The sequence below is a fragment of the Salvelinus namaycush genome, chromosome 36 (genome assembly GCF_016432855.1).
Source record: "Salvelinus namaycush isolate Seneca chromosome 36, SaNama_1.0, whole genome shotgun sequence".
Taxonomy (NCBI): domain Eukaryota; kingdom Metazoa; phylum Chordata; class Actinopteri; order Salmoniformes; family Salmonidae; genus Salvelinus; species Salvelinus namaycush.
The window spans coordinates 8,072,252-8,078,507 of NC_052342.1; positions in this window are offsets into that span (position 1 = coordinate 8,072,252).

Sequence of the window (6,256 nt, forward strand, 5' to 3'; positions counted from 1 at the left end):
ACTGTCGTAACAATACGCCAGTTATGCACATATTAACTCCTTCAATCTCATTTTCATGGCTTGTTTACACACAATCTCTCTCTCTCTGGCATGTCAATCTGTTGACTTAATCAAATGAGGCTAATTAGCATCATAGCAAAGTTCCCGTCAAAATCCGTCTGTTTAACCTGTTAGTGTGTAGGGGGCGCTATTTTCACTTTGGGGAATAATCGTGCCCAAATGAAACGGCCTTGTACTCTATTCTAGATCGTACAATATGCATATTATTATTACTATTGGATAGAAAACACTCTCAAGTTTCTAAAACTGTTTGAATTATATCTGTGAGTAAAACAGAACTCATTTTGCAGCAGTCTTCCAGACAGGAAGTGAAAAATCTGAAATCGAGGCTCTGTTCCAGGGCCTGCCTATTCAACTGGCTTATATCTATCGATATACATGCACTTCATATGCCTTCCACTAGATTGTCAACAGGCAGTGGGAGGTGAAATGGCGTGTCTAGCTTGATCTGAGGTCGAACAAGAGCTTTTGGAGTGACAGGTCTGGAAATGTCATTGTCTTCGAAGGCGCGAGAAGGAACCCCAGATTGCCTTCTGAAAAGCGTTCGGTATACACGGCTAATATCTCCGGCTCTGATTTTATTTGATACATGTGATAATATCATCGTAAAGTATGTTTTTTCAACCGGGTTTTATCAGATTATTCAACGTTTATCGGGACTTTTGGAGTTTTTCGTTGTTTGCGTCGAGAGAAGATGGACATGTTCGCGCCACTTGGCTAGCTAAGGTTGCTAATTCGACAGGAGAAAAGGACATTCTAAAACCAAACAACGATTTATTCTAGACCAAGGACTCCTTGTACAAGATTCTGATGGAAGCTCAGCAAAAGTAAGAACAATTTATGATGTTATTTCGTATTTTTGTGTGAAATGTTTAGTCCTATTCTCCGCCCTTTTAGCGGGCGCTGTCTCGCAATAACGCAAGCTGTATGTCGTACTAAAGTTATTTTTAAAAATCTAACACAGCGGTTGCATTAAGAACCAGTGTATCTGTCACGTTCCTGACCGGTTTTCTGTTATTTTGTATGTGTTTGACGGTCAGGGCGTGAGTTTGGGTGGGTAGTCTATGTTATGTGTTTCTATGTTTGTTTAAGGGTGACCTGATATGGCTCTCAATTAGAGGCAGGTGGTTTTCATTTCCTCTGATTGAGAGTCATATTAAGGTAGGTGTTTTCACATTGTTTGTTTGTGGGTGGTTGTCTCCTGTGTCAGTGTCTGTATGTTACGCCACACGGGACTGTTTTCGGTTTTGTTTGTTCGTTCGTTTTATGTAGTCAGTTTTCCTGTTATTGCGTTCTTCGTGTTTCATGTAAGTTCGTCGTCCAGGTCTGTCTACATCGTTTATTTGTTTTGTTAGTTATTCAAGTGTAGTTCGTTTTTTCGTCTTGTTTAAATAAATCATGTCATCACACAACGCTGCATTTTGGTTCAATCCTTGCTCCTCCTCTTCGGATGAAGAGGAGGAGGAAAGCCGTTACAGTATCTTTCATTTGCCATACAACAAGTATTTTTATGTAAAGTTTATGATGAGTTATTTGGTCAGATTAGGTGAGTGTCAGAAATATATCCGGACATTCTGGGAAAAAGTTGCTACATTTTCACAATGTATAACCACAGTTTTCAGCTCTAAATATGCACATTTTCGAACAAAACATAAATGTTTTGTGTAACATGATGTCATAAGACTGTCATCTGATGAAGTTGTCCAAAGGTTAGTGATTTATTTTATATTTATTGCTGGTTTTTGCTAAAGCTATCTTTGCGGTGAATAAATGCGGTTGTGTGTTTGGCTATTGTGGTACGCTAATATATTTCTATATTGTGTTTTCGCTGTAAAACACATAACCCTCCCGTTGTCTCGGCGGGTCAGAGCGACCCCGGGCAGTTCCGAGTTGATTGCCCGTGTCTGTGTGTGGGTCGGAGTGACCCCGGCAGCGTTAGCAAGGTGTATGTTGTAACCCTCCTGCCCCTGTGTGGGCGGGGTCATAGTGACGTCAGAGGGGTCAGAGTGACCCTCGGCAGCGTTACCAGTCGCTTCCCCCGTGTCTGTGTGGGTCAGAGAGACCCTGGCAGGCCGGGGTCACAGTGACCCAACACCACCACCTGCTGGATACTAGTAAAAGGTCCTGCCCCAAAATTGACACGCTCAACATTCCGGGCAAGGGCCTGTGTCGAATACGGCCCTCTGTCCCCCCAACGGGCCCTTGGGCCCCGTGTGAGTTTGGATATTGAATCTAAAAACGCCCCCCTACAAACTACTTTCCCTTGGTTGTGGAAATTGTGCCTTTCGGGTATGGCTGTTGTTACACAACCTTCCCCTTGCCTCGGCGGGTCAGAGTTACCCCCGGCCAGCGTTACGAGTCGATTCCCAGTGTCTGTGTGGGTTAGAGAGACTCTGGCAGCGTTAGCAAGGTGTATGTTGTAACCCTCCTACCCCTGTCTTGAGCTGGGTCGGAGTGACCCGGGGCCTGTTGTAGGCCCTGCGTTATGAGTTGTTCCCCTCTGTCCCGGGGGCCTGGGGTCAGAGTGACCCCGGCGGCGTTAGCAAGGTGTATGTTGTAAACCCTCCCCTCCTACCCCTGTCTGAGCTGGGTCGGAGTGACCCGGGGCCTGTGTTAGGAGTTGTTCCCCTCTGTCTGGGCCGGGTCTGAGTGACCCCGGCAGGGACCAGTTGTCCCCAACAACTCAGTGCACGACCTCGGTGCTATCACACGGGGAGGCCAGCCGAGCGTCCCGGATGGGACCGAAGGGGCCGAAGGGCCCGAAGGAGCAGGCAGGGCCGACCACGCGCCTCGTCCATTCGCGTGCCTCGTCCCATTCACGTGGCCACCGTAAGCAGGGCGTAGAGAGGCTACTAATATCGTCAGGAAGAAGAAGAAGAAGAAGAAGAAGAAGAAGAAGAAGAAGAAGAAGAGGACGAGGACGAGGACGACGACGAGGAGGAATACGACCCCGCCGAGCGTGAGCCCTCCGCCTACGACTGTAAGCAGGGCGTAGAGAGCCTACTAATATTGTCAGGAAGAAGAAGAACAAGAACAAGAACAAGAAGAAGAACAAGAAGAACAAGAAGAAGAAGAAGAAGATGAGGACGATGATGAGGACGACGACGAGGACGACGACGACGACGAGGAATACGACCCCGCCGAGCGTGTTGCCTCCGCCTACGACGCCTCGCAGTCCCGGTTTCAGCGCGGCTCAGGTCCTGGAACAGATATCCTCCAGCGTCGACCAAGAAGACGAAGAAGACTACTGCGATTCCGAAGAGGAGGACGTTTCGGAAGATGAAGACGGTGAGGAATACAACCCCGAGCGCGACGCGGACGACTACGAAGACGACTCGGCCTCGCGGTCGTGCTCCTCTTCGGAGGAAGAGCCGGAGGGAGAGCGAGAGGGAGACGCGGCCGCTGGCCGAGAGCGAGACAGAGAGCCAGACAGAGAGCGAGCCAGAGACAGAGAGCGAGAGCGAGACAGAGCCAGAGAGCCAGAGCCAGAAAGGGAGACGTTGCTGTCAAAAAACGGCAAAATCAAATGGTCCTCCGTGGCCTATCGCGGCCCGGACCGGCCCCGCGCCATCCGCCGGCCCTGCCCCGCCGTGACGCCGGGCCCCACGGCCTACGCCGCGTCGCGAGCGCTCGACATCGCGTCCGCCTTCCGTCTGTTTGTCACACCGGCGATAGAAAGGATCATCGTGGACATGACGAATCTGCAGGGGGTGAGAAAATACGGCGACGGCTGGCGACCCATGGACTCCACCGACCTGCGCGCCTACGTAGGGCTGCTGATCCTAGCCGGCGTCTACAGGTCCCGAGGCGAGGCCGCGGCCAGCCTGTGGGACGCCGAGAGCGGCAGGACCGTGTTCCGCGCCACCATGCCGCTCAAGGCGTTTCACAAGTACTCGAGGCTGCTGCGATTCGACGACCGCCAGTCGAGACCCGCGAGACTCGCCACCGACAGACTGGCGGCCGTGAGAGAGGTGTGGGACCTGTGGGAGGAGCGGCTGCAGGCCCTCTACAACCCGGGGCCCGAAGTGACGGTGGACGAACAACTGGTCCCGTTCAGAGGTACCGTCTATGCATCTGTGTACGTACGCGTAGCGTAGAGAGCACGGGCAGTCTATGTATCTGTGTTTGTACGTGTAGCGTAGAGAGCACGGGCAGTCTATGTATCTGTGTTTGTACGTGTAGCGTAGAGCACGGGCAGTCAATGTATCTGTCTATGTACGTGTAGCATAGAGAGCACGGGCAGTAGTAGCACGGGCAGTAGTAGCAATCGGCAAGAGTAGCAACGTGGAGCACGGGCAGTAGTAGCACGGGCAGTAGTAGCACGGGCAGTAGTAGCAATCGGCAGTAGTAGCAATCGGCAGTAGCACGGGCGGCGGAGGCGGCTGCGTGTAACGTAAACGCAGTGCGCCCCGATGGTGAGCCGGTAACGATGACGCTGGTATCTGTGTTTGTACGTGTAGCGTAGAGAGCACGGGCAGTCTATGTATCTGTGTATGACTCTGCTAATCTCCTCTCCCTCTCCTCTCCCTCCCCTCTCCCTCGCCGAAAGGACGCTGTCCTTTCCGACAGTACATTCCCAGCAAGCCGGCCAAATACGGCATCAAGTCGTGGGTGGCCTGCGACGCCAAGTCCAGCTACGCTTGGAAGATGCAAGTGTACACCGGCAAGGCGGCCGGCGGAGGCCCCGAGAAGAACCAGGGCGCGCGCGTCGTCCTCGATCTGACCGAGGGACTGCCGGGCGGTCACAACGTCACGTGTGACAATTTCTTCACCTCCTACGAACTCGGGCAGCGGCTCCTCGAGAGGAACCTCACCATGGTGGGCACGGTGCGAAAGAACAAGCCCGAGCTCCCTCCCGCGCTGCTCCAGTCCAAGGACAGACAGGTCTCGTCCTCCAGGTTCGCCTTCACGCCCACCGCCACTCTAGTGTCCTACCTGGCAAAGAGAAATAAGAACGTGCTGCTTCTGAGCACGCGGCACGCGGAGCCCGACGTTAGCGATCGCCGAGACCGGAAGCCGGCCCTCATCCTAGACTACAACTGCAACAAGGGCGGCGTGGACAACCTAGACAAGGTGGTCGGCACCTACAGCTGCAGACGGATGACCGCCCGCTGGCCCCTGGTCATCTTCCACAACATCCTCGACGTGTCCTCCTACAACGCCTTTGTCATATGGCGAGAGATCAACCCCGACTGGATGCCCGGGAAGCGGAACAAGAGGAGGGTGTTCCTGGAGCAGCTCGGAAAGGCGCTCGTGAAGCCCTTGATCCAAAGAAGGCAGCGTCTCCCCCGCACCGAAGCCGCCTCAGCACTTGTCAAAGTCATACGGGGCGAGCGTGTATCCGCCGAGGCTCGTCCGCAAGCCCTTGAGCGAGCCGTCGGCCCGGCCGCCGCCTCCGACCCAGCCCCGGCTGCCCGGCTGGAGGCGAGTAAGAGGAAGAGGTGTCAGCTCTGCCCACCCAAGAAGGACGCCAAGACACACACCGCGTGCTGCAGGTGTAAGAAATACATCTGCAAAGGCTGTTCACACCCATACTGTCACACTTGTGCCCACTGGGCCTTTAGCCAAGACGGGACAGGGTGACCCGGGGGGGACACTGTGTGCTAGGCATAATAGGAGGACAACGGGAGGGTTATGTAACAACAACCATACCCAAAAGGCACAATATTCACAACCAAGGGAAGGTAGTGCAGGAGGGGGGGCGTTTTTAGAATCAATACCCAAACTCACACGGGGCCCAAGGGCAGTACGGGGGACAGCCTGTCACTTCGCACACAGGGCCCTTGGCCGGAATGTTGAATCTGTGAGTGTCCACCACAACCTCTCAGTTATCCAAAAACTTTATGTTGTATCCTGTCTGTGGAATGTGGAGGCTGTGACAATAGATCCAGCTTTCAGTAGTGTAGCAAACCACGTATCAGTTATCCAACACTTGATGTTCTAGCCAACGTACTAATACAGGGAAGTACTTATAAGTCAGTTTGGGTTGTTACAAGAGTTTACATTTATCAACACTGGGGAAGAGGTATCAGCTATAACAAGTAGGACTATTATGGGTAACCTGTTCATCTTCGTTGCAACAATCCACTTGTCTCTATGTATGCATCTGTACGAAAAGCACAGTGTAATCAGTGATGGACATGTGCTTGAAGAAGACTACCTGGGTGTGGATGGGGGACTTGACCTTGACGGAGAA